At 41.6% G+C, this 23,099-nt stretch overlaps 1 protein-coding gene across 3 annotated transcripts in view; it reads right to left on the bottom strand.

The window, feature by feature from the left end:
- KIAA1210 (KIAA1210 ortholog) overlaps positions 1-19,339 on the bottom strand; it is an 80,793-nt gene extending 61,454 nt beyond the window's left edge. The window contains exons 1-2 of one of the 3 annotated variants that reach the window (XM_077146016.1): positions 19,208-19,334; positions 5,761-5,821 (exon numbers count right to left, since the gene is read on the bottom strand). The gene's annotated coding sequence lies outside the window, so the exon portion shown is untranslated. Of the gene's footprint in view, positions 1-5,760; positions 5,822-19,207 lie in introns of all 3 variants that reach the window. The other 2 variants (XM_077146015.1, XM_077146017.1) reach the window with 2 other exon arrangements.
- Between the last annotated feature and the right edge of the window lie 3,760 nt (positions 19,340-23,099).

The following is a 23,099-nucleotide window of genomic DNA, read 5'->3' as shown; positions in this document are numbered from 1 at the left end:
GAGGACCTGTATCTCACACCCTATACAAAAGTTAACTCAAAATGGATCAAAGATCTAAACATTAGGTCTAAGACCATGAAACAGTTAGAGGAAAATGTAGGGAGATATCTTATGAATCTTACAATTGGAGGCAGTTTTATGGACCTTAAACTTAAAGCAAGAGCACTGAAGAAAGAAAGAAATAAATGGGAGCTCCTCAAAATTAAACGCTTTTGTGCATCAAAGAACTTCATCAAGAAGGTAGAAAGACAGCCTACACAATGAGAAACAATATTTGGAAATGACATATCAGATAAAGGTCTAGTATCCAGAAGTTATAAAGAGATTGTTCAACTCAACAACAAAAAGACAGCCAATCCAATTACAAAATGGGAAAAAGACTTGAACAGACACCTCTCAGAAGAGGAAATACAAATGGCCAAAAGGCACATGAAGAGATGCTCAATGTCCCTGGCCATTAGAGAAATGCAAATCAAAACCACAATGAGATATCCCCTCACACCCACCAGAATGGCCATTATCAACAAAACAGAAAATAACAAGTGCTGGAGAGGATGTGGAGAAAGAAGCACACTTATCCACTGTTGGTGGGAATGTCAAATGGTGCAACCACTGTGGAAGGCAGTTTGGCGGTTCCTCAAAAAGCTGAATATAGAATTGCCATACGACCCAGCAATACCACTGCTAGGTATCTACTCAGAGGACTTAAGGGCAAAGACACAAACGGACATTTGCACACCAATGTTTATAGCAGCATTATTTACAATTGCAAAGAGATGGAAACAGCCAAAATGTCCATCAACAGACGAGTGGCTAAACAAACTGTGGTATATACATACGATGGAATATTATGCAGCTTTAAGACAGAATAAACTTATGAAGCATGTAATAACATATATGGACCTAGAGAACATTATGCTGAGTGAGACTAGCCAAAAACTAAAGGACAAATACTGTATGGTCCCACTGATGTGAACTGACATTAGAGAATAAACTTGGAATATGTCTTTGGTAACAGAGACCATCAGGAGATAGAAATAGGGTAAGACAATGGGTAATTGGAGCTGAAGGGATACAGACGGTGCAACAGGACTGGATACAAAAACTCAGAAATGGACAGCACAATACTACCTAATTGTAATGTAATTATGTTAAAACACTGAATGAAGCTGCATCTGATGTATAGTTTTTTTAGTTTCTTTATTTTTTTATTTTTATTTTTTTCTCTCTATTATCGCTTTATTTCTTTTTCTGTTGTCTTTCTATTTCTTTTTCTAAATCGATGCAAATGTACTAAGAAATGATGAATATGCATCTATGTGATGATATTAAGAATTACTGATTGTATATGTAGAATGGAATGATTTCTAAACGTTGTGTTAGTTAATTTTTTTTTAATTAATAAAAAAAAAATGTTTTAACCACAGCCTGATTCAGGTTCAAGGTCTCAGGAAACTGACAGCTCTGCTGCCTTCCCAGAATGGCGGAGCTAATGGAAAGCAGCTGACCTCATTCATGTTTGTTTGTTTTAATACTGTAATAGAATGACATGCTTTTCATCAAGTCTGTAGTAGACAAAATTCTAAGATGCCCCCACAATTATTATCCTGTGATATGCATGTGGGTGGGCATTACCCAATCAGGTGAGCCCTTTAAAAAGAGGGTCTAGAGGTCAGAAATTTTAAAAAAATGTCAGAGATTAAAAGCTGCAGCAGATGCTTTCCTCTAGGACTCAAAGGAGCAAACTGGCATATTGTGGAGAGGGCCATGTAGCATGGAAAATCAGGCAGCCTCTAGTAACTGAGAAAGACCCTTAGTTGACAGCCTTCAAGCCTTCAAGAAAGCAGGGACCTCAACATTACAACATCTAGGGACTGAATTCTGCCAACAACCAGTCAGTTTAGAAGAGGAACCCCGAAACTCAGATCAAACCTCAGCCCTGGCTGATACCTTAATGGCAGCCTTGTGAGATCCTGAGCAGAGGACCTATGGAAAACAGAGATAATACACTTGTATTTTGTAAGCCAATAAATTCGTGGTCATTTGTTACACAGCAAGAGAAAACTAATACAAAGTTTTAGTATCACATTTCTCATTAAAGAAGACACCAAAAGTGGGGTAGGTCTGGAGTCATGGAAGCTGCAACACAGAACTGCATGCAGAAGCCCCTGATGGGACTGTTTGCTCCCTTGCCTCAGCCCACCCCACCAGAAACACTTTTTTATGAAGAGCATAAGTTACCCCTTGCTAAAGTGAGAGAACTGGACAGGTTAGACCTTGCCAAAATGACAGAACATGCAGAAGCCCCTTGACGGCTCACCTTGTTTGAGAAGGCTTTCCTTACTCCTAAGAGAGTGTCCACAACCCTTCTCAAACTATTGCTACACTGTGTCCTCAACCAGGGGTATATAGTATCCACCAATTCCTTGATGAAGAACCCAGGAATTTATCAGTTAGGAGCATGGGGGCAGGGGGAACAACTGTGTTCCTCTTTGAATCTGCTAAATTAGTTCTAGAGGAAGTGTCTGATACTAGGATGCCAATTCATTGAGGAACCTGGCTACCCCCACCCAAAAGGAAAATATCAGAAAAGGTTTCCAGGACCCTTATTAATCTCAAAATAAGCCAACCTCCATGGAGAGGAACCGGTGATCACTTATCCTTTTCATTGCATGAGGATGGTAAGAAGGCACCAGAGGTTCATTCAACTCTTGAAATGCAGCCTTGGGCACTCCACAAAGGAGGCAGCTGCCCATCAGATCATACAGTGAGCTCCAAAAACCCTACTTCACCAGCCCATCAGAAATGAGGATGGCTCTGGTGTATGCAAAATCACCCCATTAAGTGGCAGAGTTCATAGTGGGTGGTAGGAATTAGATACCAAGTTCTACCCAGGATCCAACTACTTCCATGCAAAATCAGGACCTTCAAGTTATTAGGCATGACTGGCATTTTCCCAGTAGAAGTCAAGAGCAGTAGAGGTTCTTAGCAGGCTTGAGGACCCACTAGTTGGCCCTAGCACTGCTGTTTGTTGGTGCTCCTAGGAGCAGATATAAGCACTTTCATGGGAACTTGGAGAGAGAATATTCTTGATGGCCATTTCTCCTGGCTCTGAGAGCCCTGTGTGGAAATCTGACCAAAGCAGAAATTATGGCTTGGCTTTGGTGGTACATTTTTTTAAATGACATCAGCAACAACTTCTGTGAAACCAATCCTCAAAATGTCCATGGGCGTCAGAAGCAAGACACACCAAGGAGAGAGAGTCACATTCCATAGCTCTCACTGGTGGACTTTTGATCACCTGGGCCACAGACCACATGCTCAAACATGCTCTCGGAGATTGTCACCTTGGATTCCTGCTCTAGAGTGATTGTCACTCAATCCCTTCTACCACTGTAGGGGATCAGAGAAAAGTGAAAGCTTAATACCTTGTACTCCCCCTCCACAGGGAAGCCCATTTTAGGAATACCTCTCAGCACTCTGATTCTTATCCAGGGAGCATGTCCTTGTCCTGGAGACTGGAGGCAGCCTCAAAAGAATAGGTTGTATTGTCTGGAAGACTTCTCAAAATTTATACTACTAGGAGAAGAAGCCAATAGAAAAGATCCACTCATTGTAGAGAAGCAGCTGCAACAGCCACAACAGCTGGAGCTTCTTTTTCTCTTCTTCCTGCTCCTACTCATTTTTTCCTTCTTTGCCTTTTCTTCCTCCAACGATTCTGAGTAAAGGGTTTTTGGCCTTGCCTCCAGCTCTGATTTCCCCTTCTCCTCACCGCTCCCCACCTCTGAGTAAACCAGTAGAAGCTCAGAAAAACCAACTTACCCCCCACCCTCCCATAATATCCTAGCTCCTCAGAGTGGGAATAAAGAACTTGGTATCAAAAGGTCTTTCTTCTCTTACTTTAGTGGCCTTAAAGCCTAGCTTATGGGGAATCCCACACTGTTTTGTCAATCCACACATCCTATGATTAAAGGCTCTGTTGCATAGTCAGGAGCAAGGTCTAAATTCTACTTCAGGCATAGCATAGCCATGCATATAAGTGGAGTAGGTACAACTAATATTACATAATTAGAGCAATTAATAATAATAGTATCGAGTCCTTACCCTGTGCCATTCAGGTACAGTGAAAAGTGATTTTACATGCCTTATCTCATTGAATCCTCACAATCGCACTATGAGATAAGGATTATTATTTTATTTTTTATCATTTTCATCCCCATATCTTAGATGAAGAAACTGAGACTCATGGAAATTAGGTAATCTGTACAAGGCCTTACAAGTAGTAGCTAATAGAGCCAGGACTAAAATCCAGTTCTGGCTGATTTCAGAGTCCATTATTTTAATCACTATACATTTCTCGCTCCTTACAATTTTTGGCAAAATCTGTTAAGTGTTAAACACCAATTCATTCCTGCTTCCAAGACTCTCCCCTCCAGGCCTGTTATAGGACTTACAATTAGAATAACTGGTCAGGCCATTATCAGCCCCTAACATCTTTGCAGAGATTCATTGATCATTTTAACAAAGAATTGAGTTCTGCCAAAAATGCTTCACTGGATATATATTGTTATGAAGAATCTTAAAGGGACTAGTTTAGCAGCATGGGAATCCTTGGGTGGTCAAGCTGAAGTGGAGTACAAGTGCGGGGAGCAGGAAATTGCAAGGACACTGGGTGACTCAAGGGAAGAGCCAGAATTGAGTCAAGAGGCCCAGGGATGGATTTCACAGCTTTAAGTATTTGCTAGGTCCTAGGAGCTCTGTCCCCCAACTCTCTCCAATTCTCAAGTCCATTCCAAGAAGGCTTAGGCTTTTTATTTTATTTATTTGCTGTGATTGGTGTTGTTACCACTTCTAGCCATAAATGATCCTTAGTTGCCAAGAAGGAGAAGATTGGAAACATCTTCAAGGAGGAAAAAAAGCAAAAGAAGAAAAGGGGTGGGTGGAGGTACAGGATCTGAATTTTACATGGCTTGTTGGATTCTGTGGGATTTGACAATTTCCTAGCCTTAGAATATAAAAGGCACCACAGAAAGGAAATACCTGTAGTCACTTCCTGGTTGTGGGAGGCAGGGAACATAAACAAAGAAGGAGAAACCGGGCCTCAAGAATGTGCCCTCCCAAAAAAAGGCATAAAAAAATAAGAATGTACCCCCAATCCAAGCTGAATTTATCTGTGATGTTTGTGAAGGCAACTTGAAACTTTCTGATTTCATCTTAATGCTCTATTCAAGGAATCCCTTTAGCCTATGGGGTTAGAGAACAGGTAGATAATCTCAGCAGCATGGCATAGCTATGATAAATAACCCTTTACCTCCCAGTTCTGGGGTGAAATAGAGAGCGGTCTCTAAGTGAAAACTGTCCTAAGAGGGATAGAATGAGCATAAATAGGGGTGCTGCGTGTACCCAAAGAACACACTCCCACAGAAATAAATATACCTCCAAGAATCTGAGAGCCCTGGCCATTCTCAGGGAAGGTGATATATGAGTGCCTTAAAAATCCCAGATTTTCTTAGTCCCTAACCCTACAGACAGCTCTACATCTGGACAAAGAGGCAGCTGCCTTCCTGAATTCTGAGTTCTGAGTTTTGAGTTCTGGGAAGAGATGTTCAAGGGTTCTCTGGTCCCCAACTCTCTCCCTTCACCCCAGTTACAGCACTGTCCTCTTTTTCTGCCTGACCACCAATTCAAATGTCCACCAACTCAAACATCCACCAATTCAAATCATTCCCCTTGAGCCAGAAAACACAGTCAAAACCTTACCTTGCAAGGCCTTTAGCATCTAAAAGTCTTTATACACAATGACTTCGATCTGTTTTAGGTGCTATGGAAGTAATAACAAAATAAAACAGTCAATATGTATTGAGACTATTCAAATGTTCAGCATACATTATTTCATTCAATCCTCAAAGCAATGCTATGGAGTAGTTACTATTTATTCCTACCCTTCTCCCATTTTGTAGATGAGGAAACTGAGAGGCTAAGTAACATGCCCAGGGTCACACAACAAATACATAGTGAAAGCGGGATTTAACCTATGCACTTTGACTTCAGAGCCCACAAGTGCTACACTAAAATGGTCCACTTCTCGTTGATGGAGAAAAGAATACATGTGAATAATTGGAGAATGGCAGTAGATTAGGTCAGGAGTCAGAGACCGGTCTGATTCTGTACTTCCAATAAAGTGTCCTTATGGCCTTGCCCAAGTCATAGCCCCTCTCAGTCTTCAGATCTGTAAAATGAGTAGGTGAGACAAAAAATCATTGTATTCCCTTATCACATTTTATAGCACATCTTATAACACATTTTGTAGCAAGAATTCTCAGGGCTAAATTCTATGGCATTGACTATACCATAGAAGGATCTGTAGGCCCCCAGAATTGTTGGAACAGAAAATTGGAGTATACATTGCTTGCATGTGTGGTACAGGGGACCAGTGAGCAGAAATGAGGTAAAGGACCAAGGAAGGTTAAGGCAGAGAAATGTGTTCAAAATACTTGCCAATACTTTGGCAAGTTCACGGTGGGGTGGATAACAGTAAAGCAAGACCAAAATGTTGAGATCTGGATGTAAATGAGCTCTAAGAATAAGTGAAAGAGAGAGTAAATGGAAATAATGAATAGCAGAAATGGGGAGTAGGAGGCAGTCTAGCCACAGGAGGTATGGAGGGTGCCTTTGTGAATACCTGCATTAAAAGCCACAAAAGGGACTAAAAGAGATCTCTCAGTATAATCATGAAAGGCCAGAAAGAGGGGCTGACCTTAAGATGGAAAAGCTGTTAGGCAGAGAGGTTTGTTGATGGCTTGAACACTGAGGCACTAAGAGCCAGCATAGATAAGTGGAGATGAGGGCAGGGAGAGCAGATGATAGTCACGAACTCTGGGTGACCAGGAAGAGCCTGAGGACTCCGGCCTGGAGTGATATGCTTGGGGCAATGAAGCTTCAGGGGTGGCAGCTGGCTCATCTCCATCCCTTTGCCCAGGGCCAATTCTGCTCTCACACGTGACTTTTGTACCTCCTTGGTCCAGTGCCTGGAACAGAAGCTAGAAGCTTCTGGAGTAAGTACTGGCAGGCTACAGGAAGGAGACTCCAGGGCAAGGGACACCAAATAATAATGGATTAGAAAATGGGGTGCCCCAAGGCCTGGAACAGGACAGGGCACCAAGAGGGCAGAGAAAGAGGGACCACCTGAAAGAGGGAGGAGCACTGAAATGGGAATGAGACGTAGCTGGTCCCTCCCAAACTATACATTGCTCTTATGTCTACTTGAGAGTGAAGGAAGCAAAGCTAGCAGCTCTTCTCTTTCCAGAGCAAACACATCACCCACTAAGGCAGTTTGGCCAACTGAGACCCTGGAAGCAACCAAGACACACCTCTGCAAGGCAGGCATTTAGGCATTTTGCAAGCACAAAGTATTCCAGTGCTTCAGACAATCAGTTACTTTGGGATTCAAGCAACTTTCTTATCCTGGAGCTGAGGTACCAATCAACTTTCCTCCCTGGCTCTGAGTAGGGGCTGAGGTCTCCTCACATAAGCTTGGTTCATAAGGCAGCAGGTCCCAAATGGTGTTCTAAAGAACACTGTCTATGGCTTGACTCTGTAGTTTCCCACCAGTTGGCTTACGTGAAGCTGAGCAAGAACAGTAGGGAAATAGCCTAGGGACAACCAAGTTTCCCAGAACACCTCTGTCAGCTGAGAAGGCATGTGGCTGGCATCTACTGGTCCTTGTTCCTGGTTTGTAACTTCCTTCTGATGCCAGTAGTTGCCTCTCTAAGCATCTGTGGGCCTTCACTCAGTTCTCCTGGGACACAACTCTGAGTTCAGGCTTGCTTAGTGTCTCATGGGAAGGCACACAGCAATGTCTGCTAGGATCTGCTCATGTCTAGGCATCTTCTCTCTCTGTGGGTACTCCAAGCATCTCCAAACATGTGTCTCTGAAGTAACTGTTCTCCAAGCATCTGCACCTGAGGTTTCTTCAAAATATTTCCCCTTTTAAAGGACTCTAGTAAACTAATTAAGACCCACCTTGGATAGGTGGAGTCACATTTACATCTAATCACAATCAGGTGTGTCACATCTCTGTGGAGATAACCTAATCAAAAGTTTCCACTCTACAATATTGAGTCAGGATTAAAAGAAATGGCTGCCCCCACAAGATTGGATCAGGATTAAAGCATGGCTTTCCTGGGGTACATAATAGCTTCAAATGACACAGTGGGCATGACTGGAACAGAAACACTGAATTGGGAGCTATAAGAAACAGATGTCAGGGCAAGGGCAGTGAAGAAAAAGCAAGTTGAAAGGTATTATTTTAGTTTCCTTGGGGGCTCAAGCAAATATCATGCAATGGGTTGGATCAAACAAGGGAATTTTACTTGCTCATGGTTTTGAGGCTAACAGAAAGTCAAATCAAGGTGTCATCAAGGTGATGCTTTCCTTCTGAAGACTAACATTCTGGGGCTGTCTGCTGGTGATCCTTGGTCCTGGGATCTTCTGTCACATGGCAATGCACATGGCAGCCTCTCCCTTCTTTTCTGGGTTCCCTTAAATTTCAGCTTCTTGCTTTCTGTGGCTTTTTATTAGTTTGTCTGAATTTCATTCTCTTACAGAGGACTCCAGTGATAGGCTTTAGCCCAGGCCTAGTTGTATTGGGCCATACCTTAACTGAAGTCACACCTCATCAAAAGTTCTCACTTACAGCATGTTCACACCCACAGGAATGGATTAAGTTTAAGAACATGTTTTTTTCTGGGGTACATACTGCTCCAAACTACCACACACAACCAACTGAAAAACAACAAAAAAAGACATGTTCTTTCTACATGCAAAATACATTTATTCCATCACAACATCTCAAAAGCCTTAAGTCATTTCAGTAACAATGCTAAGTACAAAGTCTCATGAAAATTGGTTATGGGTGTGGTCTGTCCTGGGGCACAACGCCCCTTTGTGTGTGAACTTATTGAAATCTAGAGAACAACTTAACTCCTTCCAGTATATGATGTCTTGTATACATGTGGAAGACAAACATTTCCATTACCATAGGGAGGAATTAGAAGGAAAACAGGGGTCACTGGTCCCAAACAATTCCAAAACCCAGAAGGTCAAACTCCATTAGATTTCAGGGTCTGAGCATCATCTAGAGATCAGTGTTTTGCCCTCCTGAACTCATAGTGTCAGCCCCACCCCTTTCAAGAACTTGTGCAGTGGCTATGCTCTTCCTGAACACTGGGGTGAAGTCTTCAACTTTTCCAAGCATCAAGATGGCAGCCAGGCTCTCTACAAATGCCAGGCCATAGGCCCCACCATCTCTGAGTATTGGGGGGTGCAGAACTCTTCCTGAATAAAAGGTAGGAAGGCTCACCCCCCACCCCAAGTGCAAGGATGGACCCACACTTTCTACCACATAGGTGACCCTGCTCTCTTGGCCCAAGGATATGTCTTTGGTCCAGACCTCAATTCCACGGTTCTTCCCTTAAAGTCATTCTTCTGTCAGTTTGTCCCTTCTCTGTTTCTTTTAGTCCAGGCTGGCAATAGTCCCATTCATACAAATCTCACAATAAACTTTTTGGCTTTGCATGTAGTTCATAGGGGTCAAAACATCAGACAAAAAGACTTTCCATGGATCCTTCCTGGATAACTACATTTCCAAGCCTGACTTCCAAAGAAATTGCTGAGTGGTTCCGTGTCTAGTTATACCCTCACATGGACCTCTATTCTCCAGGGACTCACTTTATAGAAGGTCAGAGATGTCTATGATATAGCTACCTCTATCCCTAGTCTCAGAGCACAAATGTGCATAGGCTCAGAATTTTCCAAACTATCAATTTCTGGTTACTTTGTGCTCAGGATTTCAGTTCTCATCTTATCCCTTTCCTCTCTCTTTTCACTATGTTGCAAGGGGAAATCAGGCTACACTTTCCATATTTAGCTTAGAAATCTCCTCAGCTAAATATCCAAGTTCATTGTTTTCAAGTTTTGCCCTCCATCCGACATCATAACTAAGTTTCACCAAGTTCTCTGCCACTTTATAACAAGGCTCACCTTTCCTCCAGTTTCCAATAACACATTCATCATTTTCTTCTAGGGCCTCATTGGAAGTACCTTTAGCATCCATATTTCTACCAACAGTCTCTTCAAATCAATCTAGATTTTTCTTATCAAGCACCTCACAATTCTTCCAGCCTCTACCCATTACTCAATTCCAAAGTCACTTCCATATTTTTGGCATTTGCAAGAGCAGCACCCCTCACTCGGTACCAAAATTTGTTTTAGTTTCCTTGGCTGCTCAAGCAAATACCATACAATTTCTCAGCTTAAACAACGGGAATTTATCTGCTCAAAGTTTTGAGGCTAGGAAAAATTCCAAACCAAGGCCTCATCTTTCTTATTGAAGACTGGCATTCTGGGGCTGACTGCCAGTGATCCTTGGTCCTTGGCTCCTCCATCCATAACAATGCACATGGAGGCCTCTTCCAGCCTCTCTGTTCTCTTCTAGGTTTCATTGAATTTCAGTTTCTTGCTTATGGTGTCTTTCCCTCTGTCTGTATCTCACTCTGCTTATAAAGAATACCAGTAATAGTATTCTTAAGAATCATCCTGATTGGGCTAAGCCACACTTTAACTGAAGTAACCTCATCAAAAGGTCCTACTTGCAATGGGTTTACACCTAAAGGAATGGATTAAGATTAAGAACATGTTTCTCTGGGGTACATACAGCTCCAAACCACCACATCCCAAAAAGACTGGACTCCAAAAAGACATGTTCTTTCTACATGCAAAATACACTCATTCCTTCACAATATCTGAAAAACCTTAAGTCGTTTCAGAAACAATGCTCAGTACAAAGTCTCATGAAAAGTGATTATAGGTGTGATCCGTCCTGTTGCACAACTCCCCTCTGTCTGTGGATCTATGAAACCCAGAGAACAAGTTATCTCTTTCCAATATTCAATGGACGGACAGCATAGGGAGAAATTGGAAGGAAAATAGGAGTCACATATCCCAAACAGTTCCGAAACCAACAAAGCACACTCCATTTGATTTCAAGTTTTGAGAGTTATCTACGGAATGATGTTTTGTCCTCTGGGCCTGATGAAGCAGTAACCCCACCCCTTTCAAGTGCTTGCACAATGGACATACTCTCCCCAAACACTGGGGCAAAGGCTCTAACCTCTCATTACACTAAGGTGGTGACCAGACTCTCTGCAATCCCCAGGGCACAGGTTCCACCCTCTCTGAACATTGGAGTGGCAGCACTCTTCCTAAAACAAGAGGGCAGAAGGCCTACACTTTCCAAGCACCAGGGCAGACGCTCTTTTCACACACATCAGTGGGCCCACTGTCTTGGCCCAAGGAAATCTGTTTGGTCCAGACCTTATCTTCCATGGTCCTGCCCTTGAAGTGATTTTTCCTTTTGTTTTTCCCTTCTCTGTCCCTTCTAGTCCAGGCAGGAAGTGGTTCCATTCAATCAAATTATGCAAAAAACTTGTTGATTTTGCATGTCATTCACAGTGAATCCAAACCATCAGACAAAAGAACTTTCCACAGATCCTTCCTGGATAACTGTATTTCCAATCCTTACTTCCATGGAAATTACTGACTGGTTCCATGTTCAGTTGAACCCTCACATGGAATACTATTCTCTGGGGACTCACTTTCTGAAAACTCAAAATTTCCCAAACCATCAATTTCTGGTTTCTTTACACCCAGGATTTCAGTTCTTGGTTTATTCCTATTCTCTCATTTTACTATAAGGTGCAAGGGAAAACCAGGCTGTACTTTCCACACTTAGTTTGGAAATCTCCTCAGTTAAATACCCACGTTCTTCACTCTTAAGTTCTGCCTTCTATTTGACACAAGAACACAGTTTGGCCAAGTACTCTGCCACTGTAAGACAAGGACTGCCTTTCCTCTAGTTTTCAATAACACATTCATCATTTTCATCTAAGACCTCATAAGAAGTACCTTTAGTTTCCATATTTCTAGCAAAAGTCTCTTCAAAGCAATCTAGACCTTTTCTATCAAGCACCAGACAATTCTCCCAGCCTCTACCCACTACCCTATTCCAAGGTCATTTCTACAGTTTTGGTATTTGCAACAGCAACACCCCCACTTTCCTGTTACCAAAATCTGTATTAGTCAGGATTTTCTAGAGAAACTGAAATGACAGGAGATGTGTGTGTGTGTGTGTGTGTGTGTGTGTGTGTGTGTGTGTGTGTGTGTGTGTGTGTGTATTATGTACATATTATGAGATTTTAAAATAAGAATTGGCTTATGTGATTGTGGGGATGGGCAAGTCCAAAATCTGTGGGGTAGGCAACAAGCTGGGAACTCTGATGAAGGTTTTTAATGAATTCTCCAGGGGAAGCTGTCTGGCTGAAGTAGAGATGGAAATTCTCCCTTCTCTGCCAGGTTCTGTACATGTCCAGCCTCTTGTTTCCTGTAGCTTTCTCTCTGTCTGTCTGAATTTCATTCCACTTATAAAGGACTCCCATTATAGGATTAAGATCCATCCCGATTGGGCTGGGCCACACCTTAACTGAAGTAACTTCATCAGAATGTCCTACTTACAATGGGTGCACATCTACAGGAATGGATTAGATTTTAGAACATGTTTTTCTGGGATACATACACCTTCAAACCGTCATAATGATTCAGTAAGTATTTCCAAGCCCCCAGGTAATTCCTAGAGAGGCGAGATCTTGCAGAGATCCAGTATATACTCTAACTGAGTCTGCCAACGGGTGTCCAGACTTCAGAGCAGGCCCTTCAGAAGCCTGTCAATATTTTCAGAAAATGACCCTACTTTTACTTTGTTTAGAAATGTAACTATTTTTCCCATGAAAAAATACACAGGTTTGGAAAAGATTTAGCTTAAAATTCCTCATTTCTTCTTTCCTGCCCTTTAAAAGAGCTGTTTTTTTCTTTAATGTTTTGAAATCAGGAGTTCATCCCTACTGGAGAAGTAACTACATCACCCTCAGAGTTTCCCCTTCCCTGAACCTGAACACACAAATATAAGCCATTTCTATGTGAAATAAAGTCTTCGGGCCACTGACATTTGGCTTCTGGACCCAAAGGGACAGAAGAAACCATCACCCACATGTAAAAGTAAAATATGTCCTTCAAAATTGGGGGTGGAGAGTCACTGCAGATTTTTCCCCATCTCCTTCCCTTAAAGGGCTTCTGGAGACCCTTCAAAGTATCACAAATCAATAGTGAATTAATGCACAAACCTCTTTTCATATGTTTAAGGAAAACTCAAGAGAATACTTTTTGTACTGGGCTTTTCTCAAAATGTTGGGGGGCAGAGGAGCCCGGGCTCCCAGAAGCCATTCCTTCACCCTGATCCCCTTGGGTCTCAGAAGAGTCACTGTTTGACTCGCTTTCTGACTTATAGAAAGGAGAAATTTTAATGCAATAAGTAATGGGAAATATTACAACCCACAGCTTGTAGGTCAGGATTGGTCCTTGGCCTGTAAAGTCCACAGAACAGGAAATAAGAGATAATAATGAAACAGATAATAGGAGACATAAAAATGCAACATGACTTTATCAAACTTTAGTAGCAATATTTTCTGAAATACAGTGCCTACTTTGTTGCTCTTTTCTTACCCACATGTAGATTTTCCCATGTCTGTATCTCTTCTTTTTCCCTTCTCTTGATCTCATACCTCATTTCCACCATTGCCCTTATATAGTATAGTAGATAACAGAATTATATTGTTATAATTATTTGTGTTTGTAACAAGGAATACAGTTCTAAAAGTGCAAATTAGATGAGTAAAATATTTTGTTTCTATATTTTTAAAAGTAAATTAAGTTGCTTTAACAATATGGGGCCCTTTGTTAATTTTTTTCCTGAGTCTTGTCTCCAATAGATGAAACTCTTCCTCTCCCTATCAGGCTGTGAAGAGCCTGACAAGCTGCATGACCTAGCTTTTCTTGCCTCAGTTTTCTGATCTATAAAATCAGCATGATAATTGACCCTATACCACAGGGTTGTTGTGACGATTAATTGAAAAGTGTTTAGGAGGCTGCTTTGCATTACTCTGCAAATGTTACCTATTAGTAATATTATTGTTAAGCAAATTAGAAGTATAGTAAATGCATATCATTTCAATCAGAAAGGGACAACCAGTACCAAGGACTGTTGCTCACTCTCCTCTTCCATTCATAGGAATTACTGTTAAGGTTGAGTACATATAGTGGAGCCCAAAAACAGCCCTAAAGAATCATCAACCCACCTCCCTCCCTCAATTCCCTTGATGGCCTCTGTGTCCAAGGGGCACAAGTACATAGTTAGTGAGTGGCACCCCACAGAACAGTCAGTGACATCACGCCAATAACTGATCAACAGCTATTGAAATGGCCATGTGGCTTTAATATTTGGTTTGGCCCTAGGTGGGGGACATAGTCTAGGTATAATGAATCTCATGAGAGGAGGACCCAACACTGTGAAGAGCTCCTGACTTTCTGCTGTTCTCTGGTACAACCTCTCCAATTCAGACATTCTCAGTCCAAATATAGGACAGTACTACCAAGGACAACCTTTGCATTTAATCTGTAAGAAAGTAAGTACTGCTAGACATAAACTCACAGCATAAACCTTACACCTAGAGAGGACTTTATACTCTTCAAAACACTTCCACATCCATTTGATCCCCAAATTCTGTTACATAGATGGATAAGGCATTATTATTGAGATCATTTTTATTATTCCCATTTTACAGATGAGAAAACTAAGGTCCAAAGAGGCATGGTCACATGCATATGGTAATGCTGTGAGGGCTCATAATTAGGGCCCTGCCTCTGAAGTGGCCTTCAAATAATACCCCAAGGGAGGTCTCATTTTTAAGCCCTGCAAAAACTCCATTTACATGATAACAATTACTATACTAATCATAAATCTCTAGTAATAATTGCTAACTTCTCTCAAATGTTTACTGTGCTGGGCACTGTGCCACATACCTTATTTCTCATGCATTATTTCATTTGATATTCCCAACCCTCTGAGGAGTAGGTCCCATTATCACCTCCATTTTACAGATGAGGAAACTGAGGGTCAGAAAGCTTAAATGACATCATCAAGACCATAAAGCTAGGAAGTAGTAGACAGTAGAAGCAAACCCAGGACTGTTTAAAGTTCTACATTAGATACAGGGTTCTGACAGAGTTCTTTCTGCTTTCTTTGGTTACTTTCAAGTTTAGGGCAATAATCTGAGAGGTTGTCAAAAGACCAAGATTTCAATAATTGGAAGTTTATTTGCAATTATTAATCTTGAATTATTTAAACTGTCTGTAACTACAATTCTTTGCTTATATAACTTCAACTCAAAAGAATGGCAGAGGATGTTTGTTGTTTTTTTGTTTGTTTTGTTGTTATTTCTGTTTAATTTACAGAGAAAACATCAATAAAAGGGCCTAGAGTTATTGGCCATCCCCCTACCATAAATAAAACAAAAACAAAACAACCAGGGCTGTCTGATCCCAGAACCATGATCCAGTAGACCATAGTGCTCCTAAAGTTTAGTCCAATATGGAAGCCACTAGCCACATGAGGCTATTTAAATTAAAATTATTCTAAATGAAATAAAATTTAAAATTCAGGTCTTCAGTTGTACTAGCCACACTGTAAGTACTCAATAGCCACACATGGCAAGTGGTTGTTATACTGAATAGTGCAGATAGAGAACATTTTGATCATTGCAGAAACTTCTGATGGGCAGCATTGACATAGACACCTTGAGGTTGGTCCTCCTAAGATTTCTACTTGGTAAAATGATATTTGTTTAAGGTAGGGTTTCTCAATGCCAGCACTATTGACATTTTGAGCTGGGTAGTTCTTCACCATGGGGGGCTGTCCTGTACATTGTAGGATATTCAGCAGCATTCCTGGCTGCTATCAACTGGATGTCAGTAGCACAATACCCTAGTAGTGACAACCAGAAATGTTTACGGACATTTTCAGGGAGCAAAGCTGCCCTCGGTTGACAATCACTGAGTTAGGATTAGTGAATATACTTGAAGTAATCAAATGTGAAGTCTTTTTTTAAAACATGGAAACTTTTCAGTAACTCAGCTTGAGCTTCTGAAAGCTAGCCAATTCACTGAATCTCATTTCTTTTAGAAAATTATAACATTTATAGCAATTTGTATTGGATGGGTGGTTTTAATAGCAATTAAAGATTTCATGAAAGCATAAACCCATTCAAAGCAGCAGAACAGAAGTGAAGATGTCAAGAAGGGATTACTATAGCATATTCTACTATTAGTTATATTCAAATTTGCCATACATTAATCACAGCTATGAAATTGTGAAGAAGGGTAAGATATAAATTGTTTAAAAGGCATAAAGAGTATAAATAAAAAATGAATTAGGAGATGACAGGACCACATCACATACTAAATTTTAGGTACTGATTTCCAAAAGTAACAAACAACAAAAAATTGTGCTATTTGAGAAACTGATGAAAGAATTACCAAAATGCCAAAATTGGCACAACAGAAAATGGCTTTCAAATGATTCAAAAGAAATTAGGATAAAAATTCCCACATAAAATACTGAAATGTGGGTTACTGGTGAAATAATATACATTTTCACATTTTTAATATATTCCCAAGGAAACAGAACCTTTCTATAATAAATGGAGTGCTCCTTAGAATGTTGTTAAAGATGGAATGAAACCAACCAACTACATCTCCAGAGAACTCTCCAAAACCTTTTAAAACCATTCTCTCCTAAATGAACTTTTTCAAATAGTTAAATATTTCAACTATGTTATAAACAGTCAAAAGAAATGAACGTTTGGTAAACTGGTCAATATGGAAAATACATTATTCAAGAAAATGCCTATGAGCTGGTCTTTCCCCTCCTCCTCCACCCCCAGAGGGCAAAGCTAGGGGCCAGAGACATACCCTCACCCCACCCTGCCAAGTGGGTACCTGCCACCCCATCTGCACTGCTTTCCTATTGCTTTCAGGAATGGAAAGTATATAAGGCAGATTGCACAGGGTGAATATATATCAGCAAGATGCAATACCCAGACTGGGCCCCTTGCCAGAGAACTGGTCTTAATACCCCATCTTCTAAAACCACAAAGAAAAAAAGGAGAAGAAGAGAGGGAGAGAAGTGAAGTGCCACAGGGATCTCTAATAACCACATTAATTATGCTTAATTACAGTGAGGAGTAAAAGTTGGGTAGAGCTGGCAGGCTGAGAAGCTTCAGCCACCCATTTTTGTTGCTTTCTGGCAGCCTATCTTTGCCTTCCCCAACTAGCAGTTCACATAGAGCTCACCTGGGAGCAGTAACGTCACCATTGTCATTTCTCACAGTCATGGCCTTCCTCACCCTCATCCTCCCAAAGCATTCACTTTCAATCTCCCCATCTGGTCCTATGGTGAATTACAAAGAGAAAGCTTTTTTGTTTCCATATTGTCCATCCAGGAGCCAGGTGAGTCCTGGAACTGGGGTTTTGAAATAGTTCCAAGGACACTTTTATATGGAGATGACAGCATTTCACGAGTCCATGCCCACTCACCATGTACAGTGGTACCGAGCTTTAGGAAGAAGCAGATGGGTGCATCCAGACTACCCACACCTCCATGCCTGCTCCACCTCTCTCAGCACCCCAGTTGGAATGCTACTAAAAATCATATGGAATATCCCTGTGAACTTGCAGGCCACAGGTTGCCGGTCCCTGCCCATACGGTGCTTTTCCATGATGGAAGAGAGTTGCTGGGGCCAGGTGAGCCCACAGGACCCTCAGCTATTGGAGACCTGCTATGAACGAGGTGATTTCCTGGCTCTGATTCTAGGTTTTAATAACTGAGAGAGAAGAAAAGGGTTAGTATTATGAATGAAAATGGGAAGTAGTCCTGTACACTTGTGCACCCACTAATTAACCATATGGCTAAATCCATTTTGGTTAATGTCTTCTTCCTGTTGGCACTGCTTGAAGTGTATACACATATGCACACACAACATCCAAAAACAACACCGCAAACACATGGAGAACATACTGCTTGGAGTTAACACCACATCACATAACTGGAGACTGCATATTGTACAGCTTAGAACAAATTGAGAAAATTAAGACAACTCAGAAAATTTAAGGTGATTTCCTCTACTTATCCAGATTCCAGTTTCTCTTTCCATTCCTCTTTCTCCTGCTTCTTGGCCCCAGCTCCCCATGCCCATTTTTATCTTTATATCTCCTTATAAGATCCTGGTCTTGCTAACTGGTGCAAGACCAAAATGTTTCAGTGTAATTTGAAGCACCGTATTATTTAACCGACTTATTACCCAAAAATTATTTTAATGGTGTTGCTACTCAATGGAATTAGACTTGTAAATCTAAGTTTGTGGGGTGCTTTATTGTATAAATTGGAACCTTTAGTTTTGTCCCAGTCTCTCTCCCCAGCTCATCTGTAATATCCTCCTCCTGCAGCTTCCTTCTCAGATACCCGAGCCATTTCGTACAAACTCTGGCAAAACCAAGGCTGCAAAAGTGCCTCAAAGCACGCCTGCACCTAGAAGTCTGGAATCACCATGTGCATGAAAGGAAACCCCAGGAATAACCAGATATTTGCCTGTCAGTCACTGAGGCTCAGCAGTTTGGCCTTTCGTGAAAGTAAATTAACCAATAGCAACTGCAACAACCTGCGAATACTTCCCGCCTGTCTCAGGCCCTCGCTTCCCAGGGTTCAAGTGAGCCTTTTTTAAGGGCAGCGGTGCGAAGGAGAGAAAGCCTGAAAGGCAGAAAAGTCTCGCAGCGTGTAGCCGCCCTGCACTGCCCCTCGCAGGGTTCATCCATCTCTGCCTCCCGACTCGCCTCACCTCCCCAGGCCACCCCACGCTTGCCAGATCCTGACAGCCGGGCTTGAAGGCGCCCACCCGCTCCCCTCGCCCCGCAGCCGCCCAGCTTTCCCACGCCCACGCACACTCAAGCACACCTGAGCGAACTCTCCCTGGAGAGCACTGCCCCCATTCGGCATTCGCTCCAGGGTGCGAAGGCGCTAGTTCGAGCCCCAGAAGCGGCACCCTGCCCACTGCCCATCTGCGGGTCCGCTCCTCGCTGCTGCTCTTCGCTTCGAGCGCCCCGCTTGAGGATAAGTGGCTGCATAGGGGGCCCTGTACCTCCGACCAATGCTCTGCCACCCTCCACTCTGCGGTGTTGAGTAGGACGGCTGTGCCCTTCCACTTACTCTGAAGTTTTCAAGCAACGGTAAAAAACAGCAACGGGATTTCCAAGGAGCCACTGGCTGTGCAGCCCCAAACCAGCGGGCCGATGCAATAGTCAGCCTGTTACAAGTTTCTTTTCCAAGGCCTCTCGCGTAGTCTTCTGAACCAGATCCAAAAAGGGCTGGGCTCGTTCCTTACATGGTTAGGATTGTTAACTCCCGCTTCTCCACTGCCTCCAACTCTACAACCACAGCATCCTAAATGCAAAATACCAGATGCTCTTTCTTAGCCTCCTTGATCTCTGCAGGGCTAACGAATGTGAGGAGTAATTTTGCAGGGGAAATCCTAAGGAGATAGTAGAGATTTTTATCAGGGGGAAACAGGGAAAGATACCCAATAACTTTGGGGAGGCAATGTAAATAAGTCACTTTCTGGCATTTTAGATTGTGCAGGCTTGGGTGAGCGAGTGGGGAGCGGAGAGGTGGAAGAAGAGAGAAGCTGAGGCGGGAAGGAAATTTAAATAGCAAAGTTGCAAGCATTCCCAACTTAATGTGAACACTCTATTTGACTAAACTATTCTTGTCCAGTCCTAAGGTAAACGATCGACTCCTAGGGCAACGAACAGAAATTAGAAGAAAAAAAAGAGTTTACTGAAAGTTGTGAAATCTCATTGCTATCCCCACCCCGGCCCTCCACCCCGGCCCTCCGCCCCGCCACAGCTTGAGTTGAAGGTCCCTACTGTAAAGATTGTGTATACACAGTGGGTACCAGTCCTAACACAGCTTGCATTACATAGATTCAGAGATATTGCAGATCCGATTCTGTCTGCAGAAAACCAAAAGAACTAGAGGAGGAGCAAACATGAGATAACACCAGCTGCCTGGAAGGTGCCGTGGGGCATCTTTCCTCATCCTGCCTCGATTTACTGGGTGTCCCTGGCCTGGCATCTGAGGCAGAGATTTTCAGTATTTTTATTTTTCAAGTGTATATGGTAGTGTGAAAGCACAACTAATGAAGATGCAGGCTTTTGATTTTTAAAATTACTTTGAGAAATCAAGGTGAAATTTTAAAAGGTCAAGATGTATTCATTGGGGGCATTAAATACTGCCTGGTTTTGCCTAATCTGTTGCCTTTGTAAATTGGACATCCCCCAGTAAGAGTGAGAATAAAGCTGGGCCAGGGCCTTTCTGGGGTCTTGGCCACTCTGGTAGCAGAAGGCCTGCTTTCTCCTTTGGTCTAATAGGCAGCACTCTGCTTCTGAAATTTCCCTGGATTAGTAGACTGGAGTCTCTGGAGCAGGGCAGCACACGGGACCCTCTTTTCTTAACTTTGGGGCTGTGGACATAACTGACGAAGAACTAGATTTATATTGCAGGTGCTGAAGCCATACCTGTGGCCACCTTTCTAGCTAAGATCTGTGGCCAGTTCCCCTTTAGTTATATGTAGCTTACCCACTTGGTGGATTTTCTGCAATTATGATTTTTTTAAAGCTTTTTTAAAATGCAGTTTTATTGAGATATGTTCACAGTGCGATTATGTTTTTGAGTACACAATTATGAGTTTTAATAAGAATATGTAGCAACTAGAGTTAAAAATGCTTTTTTTACTTAAATGCAATTTACTGAACTATGTTATATATCCACGTACCATATAATCATCCAAATTATGCAATCAGTGCTTCATGGTGTCATCATATAGCTGTGCATTCGTTATCACAATAGATTTTTGAACATTTCATTACTCCAAAAAATACAAATAGGAATAAAAGTAAAAATAAAAGGAAAAAATAATACCTAAAACATTCCTTACCCCCCCCCCATTGTGTATTTATTTTTGTTTTTTTTTTTTCTTCTTATTCATCTTTCCATACACTGGATAACGGGAATGTCAGTCACAAGGTTTTCACAATCACATGGTCACACCTTAAAAGCTCTATGGTTATTCAATAATCTTCAATGATCAAGGCTACTGTATTACAGTGCAACAGTTTCAGGTATGTCCCTCTAGCTACTCCAATGCATCAAAAACTGAAAGAGAATATCTATATACTTCATAAGAATAACCTCCAGAATGACCTCTTGACTTTATTTGAAATCTTTCAACCACTGAAACTTTATTTTGTTTCATTTCTCTTCCTCCTTTTCATTTCTTTCACTCCCACAATGTTAGGGCAAGACTTGTCCCCTGGAGTTATGTCCCACATTGCTAGGGAAATTTACACCCCTGGGAGTCATGCCCCACATAGGGGAAAGGGCAGTGAGTTCACCTGCCAAGTTGGCATAGAGAGAGAGTGCCAAGTTGGCATAGAGAGAGAGAGACCACATCTAAGCAATAGAAGAGGTTCTCTGGAGGTAACTCTTAAGCATAATTATAGGTAAACTTAGCTTCTCCTTTGCAGGAATAAGTTTCATAAGGGCAAGCCCAAAGATTGAGGGGCCTGGCCCATTAATTTGGTGCAATTATGTTTTTAATCAAAGAATAACATCTTGAGGTATGTACCCCAGTTACAATGTTAGCAGGTGCATGGGAAAGGCCACTTTTAATATTGATCAGAGAAAAAGCTAATTAGTTAGGCAAATCTGTGTTGTTTCCCTCTCCCACAAGTAGAATACACTCCAATTACCATAGAATTTGTGGTTTTGATTATGCACTATTTGTGATTACTTGACCAAGTCCTTCCATTGCTATGAAGAATCAGGGATTGAGGGCTCACAGAAAATGATGGCTCTCCCCATTGAACTCCCACAGCACTTGTGGTCAGGGCGCTGGAGTCACTGGGTTCAAATTCCAGCTCTGGTTAAGTTTCTTTGGTGTGATGACTACATTGTGACTTTGTAGGAGAAGGTCTTGGTTCTTAGAAGGTACACATGGAATATTGACAGGTAAAGTGTAAAGATGTCTGTAATTTATGCATAAATAGCAAAGAAAAAAAGAATGTGTTGTTCTGTGTGTGTGTGTACAGAAATATGTATATATATAGAGAGAGAGAGAAAGAGAGAGAGAATAATAAAGCAAATGTAAACTGTTGACAATTGGTGAGTCTAGATGAAGCATATATGGGTCTTTCTTATAATATCTTTCCATTTTTTTGCAGTTTCAATGTGTTTTCAAAATAAAAGGTTGGGGCAAAAATTTTAGGTCTGCTGTGACTATCACTGTGTTATGGCAAATTGATTACTCTTTCCAAACGTGTTCCTTTGGCCCTAAAATGGAAACAATAATAGAACCTACCCCATAGTGTGTTGTGAGGATTAAACAGGATAGAAAGTGCAAAGCCTGGTGCCTGTCATTTAGGAAAGCCACAACAACTGGTAACAATTAGTGTTCATACCAGTATCATTTAACATTTGATTATATACACTCTTTAATTGCTCTCAAGGTGTTTCATATACACATGTCTTGTCTCCTTAACGCAAATTTGAAGCCTCCTGAGGGCATTTCTTACATTTTCTTTGTATCTTCCATAGTTCCTAGCCCAACGCATATCAGAGATCATGAATAGAATACCTTGTTGTGTGGTTTTGGGGTTACTGTTCTGTGGGATCTGTGGTCATAGCACTGACTTGAAAATGATCGTATGCCCTAAGGCCAGTCAATATTTATGACAGACTAGTAGACAAAAATGTTAGCCATGGCATGGTGGGAGCTGGGTGAGAAGATTGGACTACAAAAATAACCATTTGGGGAATAAAGATTTTTATCCTTTTTGTTTAACTTTTTTAATTGTATAATATAACATATATACAAAGCAAAGAAATAAAAAAGCAATAGTTTGCAAAGTACTCTTCAATAAGTATTTACAGGATAGATCCCAGAGTTTGTCTTGGGCTACCACACAATCCTCTCAGATTTTTCCCTCTAGCTGCTCCAGAATATAGGTGGCTAGAGGGCTTAAATGTTTTTTTATCATCTACA

This window comes from Tamandua tetradactyla, chromosome X, assembly GCF_023851605.1.
Source record: "Tamandua tetradactyla isolate mTamTet1 chromosome X, mTamTet1.pri, whole genome shotgun sequence".
NCBI lineage: Eukaryota > Metazoa > Chordata > Mammalia > Pilosa > Myrmecophagidae > Tamandua > Tamandua tetradactyla.
The sequence above is the reverse complement of the archived record's forward strand: the minus strand, read 5'-3'. Positions and strand labels throughout refer to the sequence as shown.